The 24,134-nt window shown below is 43.9% G+C and overlaps 1 protein-coding gene across 10 annotated transcripts in view; it reads left to right on the plus strand.

Moving 5' to 3' along the window:
* The window catches only part of GNG12 (G protein subunit gamma 12), a 123,929-nt gene that overhangs the window by 39,279 nt on the left and 60,516 nt on the right, over window positions 1–24,134 (plus strand). For all 10 annotated transcript variants that reach the window (XR_014251577.1, XR_014251578.1, XR_014251579.1 and 7 more), the window contains one exon: window positions 10,527–10,579. The gene's annotated coding sequence lies outside the window, so the exon portion shown is untranslated. The remainder of the gene's footprint in view (window positions 1–10,526; window positions 10,580–24,134) is intronic.

Genomic DNA, 24,134 nt, shown 5'->3' on the forward strand with positions numbered 1-24,134 from the left:
AGGTTAGCTTCCAGGGAGTTAGATCACATTTAACTTTGCACTGGTTCTAATATAAAAACCTAGGGCATACAGACTCTGAGTAGGCGACCATCCGTCTTGGTTTATATGGCACTGAGGGGATTCCTGGGACGTGAGACTTTCAGTGTTAAAACTGGAACGTCCTGGCCATACCAAGATGAGTTGGTTTCTCTAGTCAGAAGAAGAGTCAGTTAACAGGAAGGAATATCAATAAATACTGTCTTCTAAAACCAGCAACTTATCTGTAGAATGGGGACGATTCTCTCTTCCTCATGGGGTTGTGGTAAGGCCTACTCACTACTCCTGTCTGTGGGGTTGGGTAGCTGGCTATGTGTTTTTCCTTGGAATTGGGAACCAGCATCACCTCTGACGGGCAGTCTCTCTCCTTGCCCTCCTCCAGAGGCATGTTGCCTAAGAAGGCCTTGGCTGTTCCCTGGGGATGGGTCAGTGCCAGCTGTTTCTGATGTGAGGATGCTAGAGATCCCGGGTTCTTTCTGTTGTCTTTATGCTTCTCACTGTGGATACCCGCTTTGGGTTTTACCTGCTACTGCCTCTTATGTAATAAGGCTTCTCGCTGATTTGAAACTCTTTACTCATTTTTTTTTTTTAATATATGAAGTCCTTAAGTATTTCAGTTTACCACATCACTTGGCATGTACAGTTGAGTTGAGAAATGCTCAAAGATTTTTCAGATTTTTTTCAGATTTTTTTAAAAAAGTATTGAAATATAGTTGATTTACAGTGTTTCAGATGTACAGCAAAGTGATTCAGTTATACATATATATATATATATTTATTCTTTTCTTACATTCTCTTTCATTATAGGTTTTTACATGACACTGAGTATAGTTCCCTGTGCTATACAGAAGGTCCTTGTTGGTTATCTATTTTATATATACTAATGTGTATATTTTAATACAATTCGAAAAGATACATGCACCCCAGTGTTCACTGAAACTCTTTACTTTTAAAATCGCAGCCCTGAGCACACACAGGTACTTGCTTCCTCTCCAGCATTTGTACAAGCTGTTCCATCTGCCTTGCTCATGCCTCCCTCCTTTCATCTTTTGGCTAACCCTGGTCACTCTTCACACTTTAGCTTTGATGCCACTTCCCCCTGGAAGCCTTCCATGATCATCCCAGACTGGTTTTGGTGCCTCTCCTCTGTGCTCTCAGTGCTCCTTGTACTTAGCATGATAGATTATGTGCCTCTGGAGCTGTAATTGCCTGATCAGTTGTCCGTATGACTCACTGTAGGCTCCTTGCAGAGAGGGACTGTGTTTTGTTCTCTGTTAAACCCCCAGAACCTTCCACATTGCCAGGCACATAAAAGGTATAGAGAGGCTTATAAGGATCAGGATAGTGCAAGAGCCGCCAAGGAGCAGACCATCTTTATGTACAATTGGCTTTGGCTTTGCAGTGGCCCTGACTATCCTTGCAGTCCTCCTTGGGAGACATAAGCCACTCTAGATCTTTCTCAAAAGAGCTACAGCCTCTTCATCCAGGGACCACCATCTAGTTTAGTTAGGTCTTTGTTTGCCCTGTAAGACACTGAGCATGTTATGAAAATACACATGCAGTAAACCACCCAGCTGCCAAGCATTGCATAAATATCAGTGGGGAGACATAGGACCCAAGAATATATGCAGGGTGAGGGCATTCAATTTTATGTTTATTTGTATATACATGGCATAAAGATATTTCTACTCTCTCAAGTTTTAATAAAATGTGAAATCTTCCCCTCAGTTCTGAAGATCTGATGATTTGCAGGCTATACTGTATTAAACTGTGAATTTTGGATGTTTCATTTCATAATGTGATCCAGATTATTTTTCTTTCTCCCTAGTGGACATTAATCGTTTCCTGTGAATTTTCCTGATATTAGGAAACAGATGTTCCATATTTTTATCTGAGTTTTTCCAGATGCTGAACCAGGACTTGTGTGTGTGTATGTGTGTGTGTGTACGTGTACACAGTGAATTTTTGAGGAATGAGTTATATCAGAATTTGCAAGTAAAACCATAACAGATATATCTGCAGAATTGTACAGATTTGTCCAAGGCTGGAAATGCTTTTGGACATTCTGTTTAATGTAGTTTAGTATTGTTTAGCTAATGCAGACTGCTGGCTTAAGACTGCATTAGAACTGTCCCATGATAGTGTGCTTGCCAAAATAAGGAGTGGTGTAGCAGAAAGCACACAGTTCATGCAACCTATGATTTTTAACCAAACTGTAATTGCTTTTACCATTGTCTCTTAGCTATATAAAATTCTTCCCCCATCTCCCCATAAAACACTGACGGAGTGCCACCTGTGTGCTGAGCAGGCTGCTAGGCTCTCTGGGAGATACAAACACAAATAATATACGGACCCTTGGGACCTTATCATCCAATAGAAGAGCTGAAACACATTCTGAAGCATCTGTAATGACAGGTAGAAGGTGGTAAAGGTCGTAGAAATTCAAGGAGAAGAGTGGTTTCTTGGAGCCAAAGAGGGAGGGAATATTTGGGGGAAGAAGTGGTACTTGAGCTAGGTTAAAACAATAGTAATAAAGCAACACTTGCTTTAGGTCTAAGTTATTGAACTTATCATAACTACGTAAGAACTGCGTAAGGGTGGTCCGTTATGTGAGCCATGGTTTTGGTGGATTTGCTAAAACCATACTAACATTTCTTGAGTGCTTCCAGTGCAGCAGGCACAGGGCCCTGATGCTCCGTATAAAGGAGTTTTATTCAGAAACAATGTGGAATTGGTGCTTTGTATAATCATCCATTTTGCACAAAGTGCATCTCTTCATTTTACCTTGTGACCTTCCTTTCACGAGGAGGCCTTGGGTTCAGAGAGCAAAGGACTGAGGCCAGTCTTGGCCAAGTCCAGGATTCGGGGACCCTCTGCAAGTCACCTGGCCTGTCTGGGTCTCACTTTTCTCCGCTGTAAGGTGGGGATTGTCATCCTCCCGAGCTCACTCACAGGGTAGCTGGGAAAATCAAAGTGGGTGTAAATGGGCAGTGAAAAGCGTCAAAAGCCAAACATTTTGCCATGAAGCCATGTCATAGCTCAGGAGGTTTATACAAAATATGGCTGTTGCTTATTATTAAAACACTGTATAAATGAAAAGATGGTTATCTTAAAATTGCCAGATACCAGTAATATATTTGTAGCAAATACATATACTAACTCTTGATTATCATGCACTATAAAGAACTCATGCAAATTCAAATGAAAAATATCAAGACCCTACTACACGAATAAGCAAAGAATATAGACTTATTGTTTCTCAAGGTAACAAACCATTAATAAACAGGAAAAAATGTCCATTCTCACTAATAATCTTAGAAATAAAAATTAAAGCAGCATTAGGAATACCATTTTATGTATAAAGTGTCAAGGTCTCAGAAATTCTCAATTATTTTGTAGGTGGTATTATCATACATTAATTAAAAAGCCCCTTTAAAAGCAAAACCTACTAATTCTACTGTTAGGAATTTAGGGAAGCTAGGGAAATAAGTTAAAGGGATGAAAAAAGCTGAAGCATGAAGGTTTCCAATGTAATCTTATTTATAGTAATAAAAACTGGCAATAATTTAAATATCCAGCATTAGGGGAGAGATTTAGGTCCCTTAAACAGTCATTATGAATGTGTGTAGAAACACAAAAAATATTTGAAATTGAAAGTAAAATGGAAAAAGAAAATAACAGCGTCATATATGGGGTTTTTTCCTGATGGCTCTATCCTAGCGTCCTCCCTTTTTTTAATCCTTAGAGCAACAGTGTGCAAAAGTCATATTAGTCCTACCTTACATGTTAGAAAATTAGCTGAGGAGCCAGCATCAAACCTAGATCTGTCCAACTCCAAAGCCTTTGCTACCAATAGCATATAAACTATGGCCATAGTCATATAACACATATGTCTATCGAGGGTAACAGAAAAAAGTAGTAGTAGCACTAGTATGGTGGGAATATGGGTCATTCCAAAGAATGCTATCCTTTTAAAACTGCCATTGGGGGAAACAAACCAACAAAAACTGCCATTGCCCTTTCAATAGAAAAGGAGAAAATAAAAATATGTGGAGTGTAATATTTCACAATTAATTGTTCACTCTGACTTCTTTATATTCTCTTAAAGTTTGGCAAACTAGGAATACATGTGTATTTTTAAAGATTTCTCACTGGCATTGACATTATGAGGATACTTTCTCCCCAACTTATCCACAAATTAGTTGAGGACATATACCACCAGCTCCTCAATTAAAAACAAACTTCAAGTCACTAGAAGCTCTCTGAAGATTAAGAGCAGTGACCAGGTAGAAGAGTTTCTCCCAGTGAACAGCCCAGACCAGCCCTTTTGGCCAGGACATAGTCTTAAGGTGGGGAAAATGGTGTGGCACCATTTGGCTAAAATAGGCCAGCTCACCCGTTCCAGGTGTGCCCTTCCCAGGGACAGAAACCTTGCACAATAAAGGAAAATGTCACCATTTTGGTGACTGTTACTGTCTTTTACCTTTGGGGATCAACGCTTGATTCTTGATGCTTTTACGCATATGGCATTACTTTATCAAGTCAGTAGCCCTGCCAACGTGTCAAAACACACGACTTTCTGTGGTGGACTCAAGGCACATGGCATATTTCTTTTGCTTTGTCTCGCCTTTATGGAACATGTACCTTTTATGCCTACTGTAGGGTCCTTTATATGTTTCAAAGGCCCTTTTATATCTGTTTTGCCATTTGAGGTAACATCATGTCAGTATTTGCAAGTGAAAACATCATAGACCTGACCAGAGAACAGTGGAGCCATCTGGAGAGCTGGAAACATTCTCCAACATACTTCTCAATATAATCCATTCCAGATCGCTCCCAATTTTGTAGGTGGGGAAATTGAGGCACATAGAAGTTTAGTGATTTTGCTGGAAATCACTGGCAGTGAAGACAGCTGGAAGCCAGGCTTATAAATCTAGTGTTCACTCTCCTCCAGTGCCTGTATTATGTTATTTTCTAGAGAATTAAAATGAGACTAGAAACAAATATGTTCAGACAGATCATAATCCAATCGCCATTCAAAGCTAAAGGTCTCCGAGGACTATCATTTTGTATTTTATAATTGCAATAAGCTTTATAATAATGAAAGGAGTCTAGCAGGTTATCATGTTCATTCTAGACAAGTCCTGCCCAATAGAGCTTTTTATGGTGATTGAAACAGTCTACACCAGTGCTGTTCAGGACAGTAGCTGCTTCTGTGTCCACCTGACCACTTGGATGTGGCTCATGCACTGGGGGAATGAGTTTGTAACTGTATATATTTAAATTTAAATCCCCACGTGTGCTAACGGCTATAGTATTGGACAACACAGTTCTAGACTTCTCAGTATTTTTTTTGCCATCTCCACTTGGATGTCTCCAAGTTAACAAGGTCAAATCAGAATTCTTGATTTTCTTTCCTCTCTCAACCCGTTTCTCCCTCAAGGAAGCCATCATTGACCCAGTTGCTTGAACCAAAACCTATGTGTCACCTCAGCCCCTTCCTCTTCCTCATTGGCCACATCCACTTCATCAGCAGGTCCTAGTTGTTTTACCTCCAGAACCTGTCCTGAATCCATCCGTTTCTCTCCATCTCTACTGCTACCATCCTAGGCAAAGGTACCATTATATCTCACCTGCACAATTGAGTAGCCTCAGAATTGGCCACCATTGATCCATTCACTCACTGTTGCCTCTTCGAAACTCCTCCATTCAGCTGCCAAAGAGACATTGTTAAGCTCTCCAGTGGGTTGCATCACTCCCTGCTTGTATGAAAGAATTTGTAGAACTTACCACTGTTGGAAGTTCTCTTATTTTCTTCTTTGTATACTTGCTTATTTTCTGTTTCCTATTAAATGTAAGGCCCCCTATGTCAGGAACCTTATTTACCTCATTCACTGCTGTATCTCCAGCACCTGCAACTGTGCCTGGCCCTTAACTTGCACTCAGTAAACCTCTCAAGAATAATTAAATTACTGTTCATTGTGGAAGGAGATGAAATAGCAAGATCAAAACTGCAGATTTATAATTTGGCTGTTAATATCTGAGAGGATGCTGACGTCCGTATCCATGGGAAGTTGGTGGTTTCTTTTATATTCTGGATGCAAGTAGGAAGGGTGGGTATTATGGCTAGTTGTATTTATCTCTGAGTGGGTGGGCTGGGCACAGTCCTGATGCAATCTCTGACATGAGCCAGAAGGAGGTCTCTTTTTCTCTAGAAGTCTATGTATGTCCCAGATCGCGAAGCTTTTTTCTTTCCTATTGTTAGAGAAAGAGGAGAGTATCCTCCTACAAGGACTTCTATATCCATCCAGGGGAAGTGTAGGTAGTGACGGAAGGAAGCATCTTATGGAACTCTGGGCTAGAAAGTGGTACAACCACATCTGAACAGCAAAAGGAGATTTTCAACATAAGGCTGTTGTTTTTTGAAAAAAAAAAAAAAAAAAAGATGTTTGGAACATACTCATAGCCAGTTATTGGGAACCAAGAAAACTTTAGGAAATAGCATTTTCTGTCTTTTTTTCCTTGAATATTGCATTTTTTTTAAAGGAAAGTGTCTTTTCTGGTATTTCTTTATAGTGGCCAGCCAAGGCATGTTATTACTTAAATCCATGTGCAATGTAAAATGAAACTGATGAACTTGTTGGGGGTGTGATCAAGTCAGCCATGCTCTGCATTGCTTCTGTTCCCTCTGGTGTTAAACAGACCTGGGAAATGACCATTCCCTCAGCACAGGCTGAATTTAAAAGATGAAGTTAAAGCTTGCTTTGTTCAAGTGCATATCTGGAGACTCTTTCTCCTGGTGTGTTTTTTTTTTTTTTAAACATTCAAGGAATCTTAACCAATTGCATTTTTTTTTCTTTTTCTTCTTCTTTTTTTTTTTTTAAAGTTTTTATTTATTGATTGATTGATTGCTTGATTGCTATGTTGGGTCTTCGTTTCTGCGCTAGGGCCCTCTCCAGTTGCGGCAAGCGGGGGCCACTCCTCATCGCGGTGCGCGGGCCTCTCACCATCGCGGCCTCTCTTATTGTGGAGCACAGGCTCCAGACGCGGAGGCTCAGCAGTTGTGGCTCACGGGTCTAGTTGCTCCGCGGCATGTGGGATCTTCCCAGACCAGGGTGTGAACCCGTGTCCCCTGCATTAGCAGGCAGATTCTCAACCACTGCGCCACCAGGGAAGCCCCTGGTGTGTTTTTATTAGGCCCAAGTTTGTACCCCTGGCCCCTGTCCTTCCAGTGCTGTGCCAGTGTTTTCATGTGTGTGCCTTTATGGAGCATCTGCTGTATACCAAACACATTGCAAGGTCCTGGAAAGACAAAGATGAGTTAGACACATTCTCAACCTCCAGAGATTCTGCAAACAAGTGGACAGAGAGACCAGTAAATGAAAAACTGCAACACAGGAGCCACTTGGATTAACAGAGGGAAGTACAGGAGCAATGAGAGTAGAAGGCAGTGGAACACAGAGGGAGTCAGGCCCGGTATAGCGTTAAAGAGTCCAGGCTCTGGCACAGAAAACGAACTTATGGTTGCCAAAGAGAAAGTGGGGGGAGGTATAAATTTGGAGTTTGAGATTAACAGATACATACCACTATATATAAATTAAACAACAAGGACGTACTGTATAACACAGACAACTATCTTCAATATCTTGTAATAACCTATAATGGAAAAGAATCTGAGAAGAATATATGTGTATTCTTTATATATACAGTATAGAAAACTGAATCACTTTGCTATACACCTGAAACTAACACAACACTGTAAATCAAATGTACGTCAACTTAAAAAAAAAAAAAATAGAGAGTGAGTGCAGGCTCTGGAACCAGGCTGTCTGGGTTTACAGTCTGGCTCTGCCATTTATTAGCTGTGTGACCCTAGGCTACTGACTTGACCTCTATGCCTCAGTTTGCTCACCTGCTAAATGCGGTAATAACCCATTTCATAAGGTTACTGAGACAATTAAAGGAGCACGTAAAGCGCTTGAAATGCTCCATAAAAATCAGCTTTTATTATTATCAGTAGTAGTGGTACATAATTATCAGTTGAGTTGAGTGAATACTACTTTACTACTGTTACTGCAGAGAAGTTGCCCCTAAGCCAGCCGAGGGAGTTCACACAGGCTCCCCAGAAGTGTTGATTTTTTAATTGAGACTTGAAGGCAGGCAGATACTGTAGGGAGAAGACGTGCTTGACAAAAAGAACACAATCTGCAAAGGTACAGAGAAGTGAGAGTGGCGGGGGGGAGCATTTAGGGACCCGTAAATAGGTTTGTGTGGGTAAAGGGCAAGATGCCCACAGGAGAGTGCCTGAGGGGCAGGCACGAGGTCACTGGGGCTTTGGAGACTGGGCTAAGGAGCTTGGACTTAATCCTACCACCCTAGAGGAAGCCACTGAAGGATTTTCAGCAGGTTCAGGGGTCGCCTTGGGAGACTGGGAGGCAGCACCCCCAGTGGCCTCAGCCCACGGCCTGTTGATTCTAAATGATGTCCCTCACCAGCCTCCTTCCCTATCATTTGGGCAGGAAATTCACGTGTGTGGATTTGATTTTGCTCATTGGGTATGATTTCTTTGGGAGGGGGGGCACAGATTAATAAAGTGAAAGGATGTGTTTATGTAATTCCTTTCTACTCCCTACCCCTACTAAGACAGATACAGAGATGTCTAGCTTACAGACTCATTTGAGAATCAGATGAAAGTGATAGACTCTTCCCTCAGAAAAATCACAAAGACACGATTTTCCAAAGACCCCACCTTAACCTCTCCCTGCACCCCCATCTTGGTCATCCAGACAGGCCCCCTAGACACAGTACAGTCTTTTTGACCCCAGCCTTGCCTGTGGTTTTTGTGTTCCCACCCCAAATTATTTTAAATTTAATTTGCTAGTACATCCCATCAGTCCTGCATCTGCCATCAGTGCTATTATCTGACCGTGTATGATGGGAGCAACCTTGGATCACTTGACGGTTATAATTAAAACTGAAAGTAATTATCTTATTTTGACCCGTTCAAATTTAATTGAGAGTATAGTGGCTAAGGGCATGGGCTCTGGAGACCAGCTACGTAGATTAGAATCCCAGCTCTGTCAGTATCTTATAACCTTGAGTAATTACTTAACTTCTCTGTGCCTGAGTTTCCTCATTACAAAATGGGAATGATAATATATGTACCTCGTGAAGTTATTGTGAGGGTTCATTAAGGTAACATGGGAGCTTGCCGAGAACACGTAGCAAGTACTATATAGTATTCGCTATTATTATGTTACTATTTCTGCTAAATGACATCATGGAATGGGGTAATTAATGATGAATTCCTAAGAGCAGGAAAATAGATAAACAAAATCTCCACGTGCATTTCACTCACTTTGGAGCCTTGCCAGTACCTGAAGGCCAAGGATAGATGCCCTAGGCCCGTGCTGTCCGATACGGAAGCCACTGGCTGCTGTGGCTGTTGACTACTTGGACTGCTGCTAGCCCGAGTTGAAATGTACTGGGTCTTGAAGATTTAGTATGACAAAAAAAAAAAAAAAAAAATGCAAAATGTCTCATTAATCATTTTTTATATTGGTTGCATGTTGAAATGATAATATTCTGAGTAAAATTCAGTTAAATAAATATTAAAATTGTCATCTGTTTCTTTTTGCTTTTTTAATGTGGCCACTAGAAAATTTAAAGTTATATATGTGGCTTGTGTTATATTTCTGTTGAACAGCAGGGCTTTAGGCTCACCATTATCAATAAAATAAAAAGGTATGGTTATCTGTGATCAGGTGCTCACTATTGGAAAGCCTGGTACACTCCTCCTATTGCCCTTCAAGTTATACCGGACCATCCGTTTTTTTTTTTTTTTTTATGGCTGTGTTGGGTCTTCGCCCCTGTGCGAGGGCTTTCTCCAGCCGCGGCAAGCGGGGGCCACTCTTCACCGCGGTGCGTGGGCCTCTCACTATCGCGGCCTCTCTTGTTGCGGAGCACAGGCTCCAGACGCACAGGCTCAGCAATTGTGGCTCACGGGCCCAGCTGCTCCGCGGCATGTGGGATCCTCCCAGACCAGGGCTCGAACCCGTGTCCCCTGCATTGGCAGGCAGACTCTCAACCACTGCGCCACCAGGGAAGCCCGGACCATCCGTTTTTTAATCGGTTCCATAAAGGGAGTCATGGCTTGGTGCTAGCAGAAGGGAGTGGAGGGACCAAAGCAAGAGCAACAACCCGGGAGGCTCCCGCTGACTTGGAGGGGTTTGGACGAAAACACTACCATTTATAGTTATACTGGCCTCAGACTTTGAACACTCCCTGAAGGAGATGAGAGAATGCTCTCTGTTCAGGAAGTTGAAATATGTAGGCAAAAAACTCTCCCTATTCCATCAGGAGCCAGAAAAAGCTTTGCTAATCTTTAACGAAAAGAATAAATACTCAATGTGATGGCAGTCACTGGGATCGAAGGCACACCCTTTCCAAATGTGATTTACTTACGGAATGCTTGTTTCATTCTATTTCAGATTCATTCCATCACCTAAAACCTGGTAACGGTGGGCCACACAGAGTCTTACTGGTAAGTGATCTTTCATTTTTAAAACAAAGTGACCGTTTGACATTACTTTTGAAATGATATTCACACTTCTAAGTTAGATGCATCCCTACTAGTACTATGATTAGATGTCTATTTATTTACATTTTTTTTTCTCTGAAATGATTTACGATGTGTCCATGCCTTAAAAAAACAGATCAATCCATGTTCTTTTGCTAAGAACATGATCAGGGAAAAGATCTATGATTACGTGCCAAATACTATTAAAATAAAAACTTTTTTTGTGATGAAACTATTTCCAGGCCCCTGTTGATAGTCTGCTTGTTTCAAACAGTATCCAAAACAACAAAGTGATACTTCAGCCAAGGAATTCAGACAGTTCCTTGCAGTGTGTTGTAATGAAGATTGGCTCATAGCTGTAACATTAGCTTTCTTATTGCCCTATTTTTTCTCTCGTCTCTCTTTAAACCTAAATGTGACTGTCATGAGATAACAGTTCTGTAGTGGTAGAAAACTTCCTTTAGAGCTGGGAAAGTAATGTACTTCTTAAGTGAAAAAGCTTCTGAGGCTTCAGGTGGCACCACTCCCTGATATGTGGCGATAATGTTATTTGCATTGTGTATCAGTTAGCTTTTGCTGTATAACAAACCTCTTCAAAATTTACTGACTCAAAATAGCAATCATTTCTTTATCCCATAATTCTGTCGGTTGGCGATTTGGGCTGGGCCTAGGTGTGTGATTCTTTTGGTTTCAGCTAGGACCATTCACGTGTCTTCAATCAGCTGCAGGTCCAGGTCACCTAGGCTGGGGGTCACCTGGCTGTCCGCTGGAGTGATGACAATGACTAAGACATGTGTCTCACTGTCCTGCAGGCTACCCTGAGCTTGTGCACATGGCATTTGGGCAGGGTACCAAGAGACACAGCAGATGCGTCTTGAGGCCAAGGCTCAGAACTGCCACAAGATTGCTTCCACCACATTCTGTTGGCTAAAAGAAGCTATGTGGCTAGTGTAGATTCAAGAGGCACAGGAATAGATTCTACCTCTTGGTGAGACGAGCTGCGGAATCACATTGCAGGGAGGATGGTTACAGAGAGGGGAAGATTTGCGGCCATTTTCACAATCCACCCTACAGTGTTTATGGGTCTCACGAAAACAGCTGTGATGGAATGAAAAGCGCCTGGAGAGTGAGAGGGCTCAGGTCACGCTCCCATCTCATAGCCCATCCCCTCGGCCCGTTCTGATCGATAGACCCTGGGATCCTGGTCTTGCTGTCTGCCTTCTGGCATCCCGGTCAGTTCAGCAGCATCCTGGGTGGTCTTGCCAATACCAGCTTTCCACTCCCAGCCTCGCTTCATGGTACGCAGCACCGCCACACCAGTCATCCTTCAATTCAACTTTCAGGAGGTTCCTCCTTTGCTCAGGAACTGTCAGTGCCCCCGTGTCATCCACCACACCAGCCTAGACTTCTCTCTGGCTTCTCTGACCCAGCCCTTCCATTATCTGGCCCAGTCCTCTCTTGTTCAGCTCCCGCTATTCCTTTTCTTCTAGCCAGACTAGCCTGTTTACCGTTTCTCCTGAGCACACCTCATGCGGCTCACCCCTTCTCTGCTTGGAAATCCTTCCCATTCTGCAGGGCCCGGTAGAATCTTCCCTTCTCTGTAACGTGGCCTTCCCTGCCTCTTCCCACCATCTGTGATCTTCTCTGCTCTGAATACTTCAAAGCCAAACACTGTCTTCTGTCATGCACTCTTCACCTTCGCTAGTCTTACCTCCTCAGTAGCTTTGTCAGAAGGCTCCCTATGTCTCCCTTGCAGTACTCAGCACAGGACCGAGAGGGCAGTGGGTACTTAGTCAGCCAGGACCCTGCACCTGGTCACCCGCCAGCAGCTCCTCAGGATCACACGAGGCACCTGTTGAAATACAAGTTCACAGTCCCTTCACTGGGCCGTCTGCGTTCATTAGGTAAACCCCGGGGATCTTGAAGCACTCAGGCGATTCTGATGTAATAGCTACACAGTTGGCAACCACTTGTTGAGGAAAGAACAAGAAATTTATATGAGACTGGGGTTTGAGTCCTGGCTCTGCTACTTCTTGGCTCTAGGACCTTATAAATGTGACCTTTCTGAGCTTCAGTATCCTCATCTGTAAAACGGAAATAATATTTAACGTGAGGATTGCCAAGAAGATAAAAAAGGATGATGTAAAAGGGAATGAAGTACTGATACATGTTACGACACGGATAAACCCTGAACATATTATGCTAAGTGAAGGAAGCCAGTTACCAATGTCCACATATAATATGATTCCATTCATATGGAAATGCAGAATAGGGGAATCTATGGAGACAAAAGTAGATTATTCATTGCTTAGGGCTGGGAGGTGAAAATGGGGGACACGGGGGGATAGCTAAAAGGTATAGGGTTTCTTTTTGGCGTGATAAAGACGTTCTAAAATTCATTCTGGCAGTGGTTGCACAGTGCCTGTGAATGTACTAAAAACCACTGAATTGTACATGAAAATGGGTGAATTGTATGGTATATGAATTATATCTCAATGAAGTTGTTTAAAAAAAGAATAAAAAGAAGTGTTCCCTCCTCTTAAAAAAAGAAAAGAAAAAGGATGATGTATACGCAAGTGCTTTATAAACCATAGAATGTAATTAAAATACATTAATTGATTATGGATGTGTGGCTAGCCAGTGTTTCAAAAGGGGCAGTTACCTCTGTGGTGGTAGTCATGGTAGTGATAGAGGAATAGACAGTGAGTAATCCAGTGGTGGAAGGATTAATAATTACAGCAAGAGTAGTCATAATTAGTGTCTACTGTTTATTGAATGCCGACTGTATGCTGGGCACTGTGGTAACTGCTTCACATAGAATTATTTGAAATTTACAAGAAGATCCCCTTGTTCAGTTGCATCTGTATCATAATTACAGCCTGTTCCACCATTAGTGATTTAGTCCTTTGATTTCTCCCTCTTCATTCCTGAGAGAAATAATTGGTTAAGCTGCTATCAACCATTGACAGCTTACCAGTGTCAAGTACAAGGACCTGTAGAAGTGTGAGCTGCTTTGATTGGTGGGAGAAGTTGGGGAAGGGAGAGCAACCAACAGTACTAGGGAGAGAGTAGGTGTGGGACGTGCAGGAATGGACCAAAGGGCACCAACTGCCTGAGGAAGGATGGAGTAGGGGGAGAGGTGTGCAGGAGGGCGGGAGGGGGTGGTCTGAGACATTTGCTGACGTGACAGTTCGGCCCAGGGCTGTTTCTGGTCTAAGGCCCACCACATGCTCACCCTGCTCACTTGGAACTTCCCCATAACAGCTGTCACAACAGGCAGCATTTATAAAACTGTCCTCTATTCACTGTCTGATTTGTTGTACATTATTTTGATTGCTGTTGATCTAGTGTAGGTGCCTGTCTTCTTTCAAAGAGTTTTGAGGTGGCTTTTAAATACACATATATTAAGATTCAGACAAAGAAGGAAGGAAGGAAATTTGTGGGGAAGGAAAAGTAAGGTGAAATCAGAGATAAGGATAGGCCCCCAGTTCTTAAGTGAGAGCCCGTACGCACGCTAGCAACCCCCATGGTCTTGCCTCTGAGTTTCTGAGCAGTCAGTACTAGGAAAACATGCTCAGTCAGGAGTTCTTGGCGGCTAGAGGATAAAAGCACGCTAGTTACTCAGAAGAAGCAAGGTGAATTGTGATTCTTTCGAGACTTAGAGTAATTTCCCCCTGGGTGCTCATGAGGAGGATGCCACATAAGGCAGCAAACAACATCCCTATAGAAATGACTGATGAGGACCACCCTCCATGTAGACCAACGATGTGTGACACCTGAGTGCTGCCCAAGAAGAGCCTTCCAGCCCAGGTGTGCATTTCTCGGCTGGCCTTGCTTCACCCAAGTATAAAATGTAATATTTTCAGCTGTAATAACAAGTATATATATTCATCCCTCCTCCCTCCCCTGTGATGTGTGTCACAGACTGTCATGGCTCTTGATGCTGAGCCCAGACATTTGGCTACGGCCCAGACTTGGCACACGAGTTGAAATCTCCTTACCATCCCAGTTCTAAAAGAATAATAAACAACTTCTTGGGAAGTACTCAGTGAAAGTTATTTCTCCCAACTCCAAATCATGCTATGCCCTGACTCAGTCTGCGGAGTGGCTTTTTGCTGCACAGAATTTACACTGACCCTGTCCACTGTGACCTGTGTGGCCCACTTCGCTTGCTCCACGTGTATCTCTCCTTCTGTTTTGAGCCCTGTGGCTCTACGTCATTTTAGATACCAGAGTGTTCTGTACCTTTTGAGGGAACCAGGGCAGTTTGAGAAGCTCACTGGAATAAGATTAGGAGACTCCAAGGATGTATTGGATGGCAGCAAACTATAAACTGAGCTACTATTGTCCACTTACGCGATTTTCTTCTTCTAGTCGGTAACTTTAATAATTTTTGCAGGAGTAGTGTCTGATTGGTTGGCAGCACTGGTAAGATGAACCATCAGGAGAAGAGGGTGATATGAAAGTAATGTGCATAGGATGAAAAAAAAGTTAATTCAGTAAGGATCATTGTCAGAGAGGAGCCCAGAATTCCATAAGGACTGCCCATAAATGGGAATTTCCTTTTGGGCTTTGTTTTCATTTAGATCAGGTTTCTTAGTTAGAATTATTTTGGTTGCAAGTAACAGAAGTCCAACTTAAACTAGTGTCTTGACTCAATGACTAACATGTCCGTGTTGGCATGGACTTCAGGCATAGGTGTATCCAGGGGTTCCAGAAAACACCAGGCCATTATCCTTCACTCTCTCCATCTCTTGATTCTGCTTAACTCTGTCAGCTTCATTCTCAGGCAGTCTCCCCCTCAGTACACTGCAGAGGTAGCTATCAGTGTTACATTTCCATCATCTTCACAGCTGTGGGTCTCAGAGAAAAGAGAGTGCCTCTTTTGTCATTGTTCTAACAATAGTACCAAGGAGGTCTGGCCCAGTTTGGATTCCTTGCCTGAATCAACCTGGCCAGAAGTAGGCAGTAGACAATAAGCAGTATCTGCTTGGCCAGGGCTTGTCCATGTGTTCCTTGACAGAGGATGAATCGTACCTGAAGCGCATGGCACAGGGTCCCTAGGAAAAAGGAGGAATTTTGTTACCAGAAGAAAGGAAAGAAAGAGCATGCCAAGCAATTAAAATTTCTAGGTACCAGAGTGCACTGATTTAGAAATTCTTAATTTGGGGTCCATTAAACTTGAAAGGTTTAAGATTAGATTCAGCTTCAGTTACATTGACTACCTATTCCAAGTTTAGTATCATGATCAAGACTAGCAACAGTGAGCATACTGAGAGGAGGAGTGTGGGTGAGCCCACTGTGGGGTCACGTAGGCAGCTTTTGGCCTGACGACCTCATGTCGTGTCCCCTGGATCTAGATTATTAACCTGAAGACGATGAATAGGCTTCAATGGATCTGTAATCCATTGAATGAATCAATGAATGGGCTTCTCTAATTATTTGCAAAATGCTGTGTATGTATTTTGAAGCATGAAAGGGATCATGCTTCCATGATTTTTTCATAGGACTCCCCAGTCCCCTACTGCTTAAGAGCAGACTTACTCAAATTGTTTTAGATTTGGCTAGCTTAATCTTATGTGTTCATTTCTTTTCTTGGCTGAACGAGTAGAGTTTAGCGTCCATGATAAACACAGCTCCTTATGGAACAGACGCAGTGATGTCAGTGGCTGGGTATGTTGCATCAAATTGCATGTTGAGGGTTTTAGGCATATATGTAAACTTTTCACAGTCGTAGTTTCCATTTACCTAATGCTTTTACTGTGGTGTTCACCCTGTGCTAAGTGCTTTATGTGCATTATCTGAACTATATATTTATACACGTGGCTGTATTTCTTTGAACCTCAGGTTTGTTATGGTACCACCTGCTGGAACCAGCTCCTCCGGCTGCCTCTCTGGGAACACAGGACACAAAGTCTGGCTTTTCCCTCTTCCCCGTGTCGTCTTTTGTGGGTCCACACCTCTCCACTCCCAACCCCCAGGTGATAGAATCCTAGAACCCCAGAGTTGGAGGAGACTGCTGAGATCATGCAGTTCAGTGGTTTTCAAACTCGGCTCTCTGCTTTTCTAGCTCAGGGACTCCTTAGAGGGAAGGATGGAAAGATCCCAAGCCCCTATCCTGCTCTGGTCACCACTGGCTGCTGAAAACTACTCATCTGGGAGAAGAGAGTCCAGAGTTCAATGTCGGACTTGTGGTTGAGTCTGAGCTACTACTCTGCTCACCTCCCTGTGTGACTCTGGGAAAGTTGCCTTACCTCTCTGAGCCCAGTTTCCTTTTCTGTCAAAGGGGTGATAATACCTGCCTCACAGAGCTGTTGGGGGCCTGGATGAGGTCATGTCTGTAAAGTCCTCGTCCCAGTGCCTGGCACACAGGCACTGCTGCAAAGGTTAGCTGTGACTAGGACACTGCACGGCGCAGCTTGTGAGACGTAATTAAGACACAGCTTTCTTCTTGTCTCTCACTGTGCCTTTAAAGTTGATTCACTGGGGTGTGTTTTTCCCCATTTCCTGATAAAAACTTGATCAGGCCTATGACATTTCTGGTTACTCTTAGGTAACAAAAAGTCCTACGGCCCCTATAAGTGGCACACACACACACACAGACGCCGCATACTTTCTGGAAATTGGAAGTGCTCACTTTAGTCTATGAACGGTCAGTGTTTACTCCAAGAGAAGACTTCCCTCCATCTTGCCCACCATTCCAGGCCTGACCAGGTGAGGCAGAGAGAGAGGAAAGTTCTTACCTGACCACTGTTGTCATGCCTGGCACTGGGTTCTCTGAGCCTGGCTGGTGGGTGAGTGGACTCTCTTTTGCTTTCCTGGCTGTTTCCACGGCTGTCCTGAGGACTCCCGCACCAGCACGTTCCACCAGGACCTCCCGGGATTTGGGCAGTGCCTCTCCTTCTGGTTGCTTCCATCCTCCAGCAACTTCTGGTTCCCATACAGATTCTCTCTTTGGGGTTCCCTCACCCTCAGTCTGAAGCCCTGGTGGGTAGAGCCTGTTTCAAAGAGACCAGAGCTGGCATTCCTGGTGCCCTTTAACCCCCCATCAGGGGAGGGGGCGAGCAGTCCCTTTCTTCTACTCTGTCACCTTATATTGCTTCAGCTCCCCTCCCACATTTTGGTCCCTCAAGCAGGTGTCACATACCAACCCCCAAACTCGAGGAGCCCTCCAGGTGCTGCCTTTGAAACTCTTGTCTCCAGGTTTGAGATGAAAAGCGGACTCCCACCACTCCACCCACCTCGGGGAGGCCGGGAATCAAAGCATTTCCGAGGAATCTGCCCCACAAAATCCGCCATCACTTTCCACTGTCCTGAACCTGTTTATATCCTCCTTATGGACCTCTGAGGCAGCTAGGTCAACTTCTTAGAAATTTCCATATAGTGTCTGGCCCCGGCTTTGGAATTTCCCATCTGTTGCATCGTGTTGCCACAATGGAAACTTCCACTTGAGCATCTTGTTATATTAACTGTTGGCCCAGTTCAAGGAACTCCTCTGCAACACCCTGAAAAGCGGTCCTTTAGCCTGTGCTTGAAAACTGTCCAGGCATGGCAAGCTCCCTCCCTCCCAAGAAGCATCCCATTCCGATTTTCAGATGCTTGGAGTTGTTGGAAAGATGCTGCTCCCATGAAGCCAAGCCTGAGTCCCCGTAACCTTCCCTTTGATGGGATCAGAAGTGTGCACGTGAGGCTCGTCCGAGAAAATCTGACTGGGCTGCAGGGATTCGAGTGGCAGCCAGGTTTGCACCAACACTCTGTTCTCTAAGACCACAGGGAAGCCTCTGACCTTGTCTCTGGGCCGGTTTTCTTTGCTGTCATGCCAACAGCACATAACCCCAACAGAAAGCTAGTATTGGGAAACTCTGTGCTCAAGCACCATTTCTCATGCTCATTACCCTAACATCCTTTCTCTTGATCTGAGAGCTGATTTGCCTTCCTTCATGGGGGCATCTGGATCAGGGGTCCATCCACAGTTGATGAACTCTCCAAAATCAAGCCTTGCCGCATGTGCCCTACTGCCCTCCAAAGACACCCCATCCCTGCTTTTTTGCAGTTTTTCTCATATGTTTAAGTGTCCTTTGGACTCAGCTGGTTGGTTTGCCTCCTCCCCAGCATTGTGAACTGGGCCTCTCTGCCAGGTGACCTTCTTTGTCATGTGCAAGTTGGGCCACTGTGACGGTGGATCCCACAACAAGTCGGTAACTCTGTGTTCACCCCATGGTGAAGGCAGCGTCTCAGATGAGCAAGCGACATGTGCTAGCAAGACGCTTGGGTCAGCTAAAGTTGAAGTCACTTTGGGGACAATGGCCTAAGAAAATACTAAATGCGTTTTGGGTCGTTCCATCATGGACTGGTTCCCCTGGCAAGTCTCAGCCTTATGTATCCAGATGTGAACCTGGTTTACATGCTAGTGTTACTTTTCATGCTGTCTACAAAGACGGTGAGATGCAGCTCCCTTCCTCTCTCCCCCACCCCTATGCCCTCCCTCCTGCCCAGATGATGCTGGAGACAGAGGCCCGGAGGGCAGAATTCATCTCCCCTAGCACTGCTCACCTATCTTCTTCTCTTGGCCTGAAAGAATATAGTGATTTTTACTGGGCCATTCAAAAATCTCTATGTGAAATAGCTAACGGGCCGTTACTGAAAACAAACTTTCTATCAATATTTGTGTACGTTTTACAGTAGGGAGGTGGCATAGTATAAGCAGAGAGACTAGAGTTCAGACCATTCCTCAGCTGCTTGAGATGCTTTGGGCAGAGTGGTTTAGCATCTTTGTGCTTCAGTTTCCTCATCTGTTAAATGGGGATAATGACAGTTGCCTTGCAAGAGGGCTGTATTAAAGGAACCAATGAATGTAATGAATTCAGCACAGTGGCCTGTCACATAGTATATACTCAATAAATGGGCTATTATCATTGTTTGCATTTGACTGTTGTGATGATTTCTAAAAAACTTTTAAAGCCTTGAAAAAAGTGTCAATCCTCCAGCAATAGTTGAGCAAGTCACTTACTCTTAAAGTCTCAAATTCACATTCATAAGTGGAGGATAATCCTGTACCGGGTTATTGAGAGGATTAAGTGAAATAATCTATTTGAAATGCTCAGCACAGGCCTGGCACATAGTAAGCACCCAAATAATGGTGGCCATTAAATAATATATTCCCATCACAATATTAGCTCCATTTTACAGATAAGAATTTGCAGGACACTTTTTTCCTTGTGATAAATGGCTTCATGAAGACACTTTTATATGTAAGAAGTTGTTCTCACTGTTTTGTTCAAGAAAGAAGAACATTTAGTAGCTGGTTTGCTTATAAATGCCAAACTGTAGCATATATGAAAGTAAGCTATATAACTAAACCAAATGGCTTTCCATTTTTTTAGGCTTCACCTCATTTCCTTGTTAAGTTTTGAGTAAGTGATTTTGCCACTAGATTAGGAGAGTTTATATATTATTTTTACAAGTCCCGTGGAAACATGCAAGCATAGCTATATTTAGCTAGATGCTCTAAATTCACATCAATTTATTTTGTGCTCTTGCAATAAAGATGCATGGTGGGCACCTTCCTGGCATCCAAGGAGGTCTTGGAGGGGGCCATGGAGGAGAAGACAGGGCCAGACTATAACAAGATGACCCAAACTGGAGATCGGGGCTTGGTCAGGAGGGTGGCGAGCTGGCCGGGGCGGAGCAGGGATTCCTGACAGGGAGGTTTTCTCCTCTCACAGGGCAACACCTGCACTCCATTGAGCAGTTCGTCCCTAGGGTCCTCTTGGAGCAGTGGGCAGTCCTGAGCAACAGAGCTCCTATCCCCTTGCTTCCTACTGACCAGGTGCCCGTGCCGCACCAAATACCAGGTTTGCGAAGAATGATGATGACATCATTATTTGTTGGGCTGATTCTGAAGTTTGTGTCACTCATGCCTGGACACCTTCGGTGAGGAATGATCCAGGTGAGCAGGAAACCTGTTCATAGGTTGGGTCTGACTTACTCACCCCTGCAGACAGACAGTTCAGCAGTAATCTTCCTTGATGTGGAAACTTGAAATGTGGCTGGGAAGCCAGAAAGAAGGGAGGGACAGGTAGGGGACCAAGCAGTGGGGCCACTTGAGTTGGTGGGTCAGCAAGTGTGTACGGAGCATCTGCCATGCGTGCGGGCAGGATGAAGAGGGAGCGGAACCGAACCTCCTGCCTTCTTCCTTGCCCAGCTCCGTAGCCCGCTTCCTGAGGCAGGGACTGAACCAATGCACGTGACCTTAGAGAAACCCCCCATTGCCATTTTGTGGATAAGGCTCACAAGAGCCCCCTGCCCGCCACACATGCTCAACTCCAGGGCCCACGAAGGAGCTGATGGCGGTTATGAAGTTTAAGCCTCAGGATCTCTCATTGGCAAGGACCCCTTCTGATGTCCTACAGCTCATTCCTAATTTTGCATTCTTTTTTTAAAGAGGCCCCCAAATTGTATAAGGCTCAGGAGCCACAAAAAACTGGATCTGTCCCCGGACCTGGGAGAACTAGCACACGCTCCGGGTCTTTCCCTCCACCCCATTTTGCCTTCACCAAGACGCTAAAACTCCAATTTGCTTCTGAACTCAGGAACAGGCTTTGGCCCTGTGCGTGTGTGTGTCCTCTGCTGCGGCTTGACCCAGCTAGACCTGAGTTCCCACCCAGAGCTCCTAACCCCGTGAGTGAGGGGGAGGGAGGCCCAGCCAAGAATTGCTGTCTGGGCTTCTTCCTGGCTACCAGACACCCTCCCCCGGGGTGGAAAGGTCCCACCGTTCCTGCAGGAAGGCAGGGCGGGTGCTCTCAGCCCTCCCGTGGCTTTGTGGTTGCTGGGAGGGAGGCCCTGCAAAGGAGCCGGGCAGGAGGGAGCCAGCCCTGTGCGAGGCATCAGCTGGCTAAAATAGGCCTGGTGGAAAATTCTCCTTTAAGAAAAAAAAAAAAAAAAAGTAATATCCTTGAAACTGTATCAGCTTTGGCAAAACCATAACTCTGATCTCAAGTTTTGGGAGAATGGGCCTGCCAACCTACAGGGCTGTGCCGATCACGTGTGCTGGCTTGCTCTCAGCCATAATCATGTCCCTTCCCTCTCATGCCTCACAGGGCTGGAGTGCTTTGCTGATCAGTCAGGATTAAATGTCCTGAGAAGAAGGGAAAGGAGGGAAAAGGCCCTTTTTGTCTGTGAATGTCTTTCTACCACTATGCAAAAGGATACCCAAGTTTGAAAATAATTTTCTCTTTCAGTCAAATGCTGGCCAACTTCACCCCCTGGTGGAGAAGTAGAGAACTGTGTAAAATGAGCCATCAGGCATCATTGTCATGACTGATAATCTGGAAATTCTCAGCCTGTGATGAGTTAGGACAGGGAAAGGGGCTGGGTGTATAAGGTTTTTGGGTTTGGGGGTGGGTTTTTTGCCTTGAAACAGTTATTCTAAACTTAGGGTTAGATTTTTTTTTAATATCTGTAAAGAGTAAAATGGTTAAAATGCCACTAGGTTTAAGGCTCACACCTATTAAACTGCAGTGGACTTTTTTGCCAAAGCTCTGCCACCAGTGCTAGTTATGGCCAATCCTTACCAGTCTGTAGGCTTCTTTTACTCCTTGAGATTGTGGCAGAGACATAGAACCAACCAGAAAATAGGAATTTCAGCCACCAACTGGATATCTATTAGTGATCCTGACTTTCAGACTCCAGCTCACCACTGCCCACGTTGAAGTCTTTTGCTTTAGTGCTGCTAGTTTAAATTATTTGCCTTAGTTCATTTACACTTACCTGCTCACAGCTTCCAGAAAATCAGATTTGGGCTAACTAGGTGATAGCTATTTCACTACTGTTTCCTACATATTTTTAAAAGGAAAATGCAAAACAGAAGGATAATGTTGAAATATAAAAACCTTCCCATATATGTCATCTTCTGTTGAAATATGATTTTATCCTGACACCTTTATCAATCTTTTGTTAATTACTCAACTGCTTTTAATTACCAGAACTGACCTGATTGTTTAGCTTCTGTTGTGTCTTCAATAATAAGAGCCTTCCTAATAGAAATCTCATCTGCTATCTTTCGTTCACCACGTGGTAGTCCGTGTCCCTGGTGAATGTTTATCATCTCCATCCCCCAAGTGGAGGATACAATCGTAGTGTTTATATTAGTAATGCTTTTAATAGTTTTTTTTTGTTTGTTTTTTTAACCTTTCTCTGCTCTCAGAAACCCTTAGGTGCACTTCAGATTTGAGAGCCTGGCATTGTAAGAGTCTGTTTGTTACTCATACATCAGATTAATTGCCTTGAGGCTGTTTTTCCTCAAAAGAAAGATGTGAAAGAAAATGAATGCGCACACACCTTGTAGGTTATTGTAATTGTTTTCAATATTTAATAGAGTTTTCTAATGATTATTGATCATATTTTTATATATATTGTCTAATTTTTTATCTCACGAAATTTTTATGTAAGGAAAACAATTTTTTGATGGTATCATCTGTTTGCTTTTTCCCCAAGTGTATGGAAACCAGTTGTCCTAAGCACTAAATAGGCATTATTTGGGGGGGGAGGGGTATATTTCTCCCAGGATTAGTTCCTGGGAGAATCCTCTAGTTTCTTGCCTTTTGACTCACTCTGACACAACCCAGAGGAGGGAATGGGCCTGGGGAGCTGGACTTGCTGCTGGCCCAGTCTCAGGCCACAGCACAGACTGGTTGCTTTTCTTTCCTTGCTCATGGCTGCAGCCACCACTCCAGTTATTTGAGATTTTACACACACACACACACCCCCACACACCTTTCCCTCTTCCTGGCCATCTGTCCCCTTTCCACTGTTGAAACCGGCCATTAATCTAATGTTGAGACAGCCTGACTCATTAATGATTCCTTGATGTCCAGGTAACTGCAAGGCTGAGCCACATCAGAATGGTTGGTAAGTTCCCTCTAATTTCTGGGCATTTTCAAGCTTTCATTATTATTCACAAATGGCCGCACCCTGAAATTCAGACTCTGCTGACCAAGATGAACAGGAAGGAAAAGGGCACACTTTAGAAATGCATATTTGGGCTTGGTCCATCTGGGGGTTCATGTTTTTGGTAAAGGGCAGGTTTTGCAGACATTGTGAGGATAGTCGTGATAAGTATTATGGGATGGAACTGGAGAGGCGGCTCCCTTTTTCCTCTGTGCGTCCCAGCTGCAGCCATACCGCCTCTGTGTCTGTCTCAGAGCCCCAGGCTCTTGCCTGCCCCACCTGGAGCGCCCTCTCTCATTATTTGATAACTGGGGTATTTCGTAGCCCTTAGAATAATCTGTATTACCGTGTTTATTTCTTTACACGAGAGCTTGATGACAGCACCTAGAAGAATACTGGCACAAAGCAGACACTCAGAAGATTTCTTGAATGAATGACGGAACACACAAACAAAAGAATGAACAAGTGAACAAACGAACACATGTATTCAGGATCCATCATGAGAGGAGCAGTGCTGTTTGTAACCATACTTTAAGACAAAGTTTATTGAAACAGCAGTGCAACATTATTT

The sequence above is a fragment of the Balaenoptera physalus genome (genome assembly GCF_965194825.1).
Source record: "Balaenoptera physalus genome assembly, chromosome: 1".
Classification (NCBI taxonomy): domain Eukaryota; kingdom Metazoa; phylum Chordata; class Mammalia; order Artiodactyla; family Balaenopteridae; genus Balaenoptera; species Balaenoptera physalus.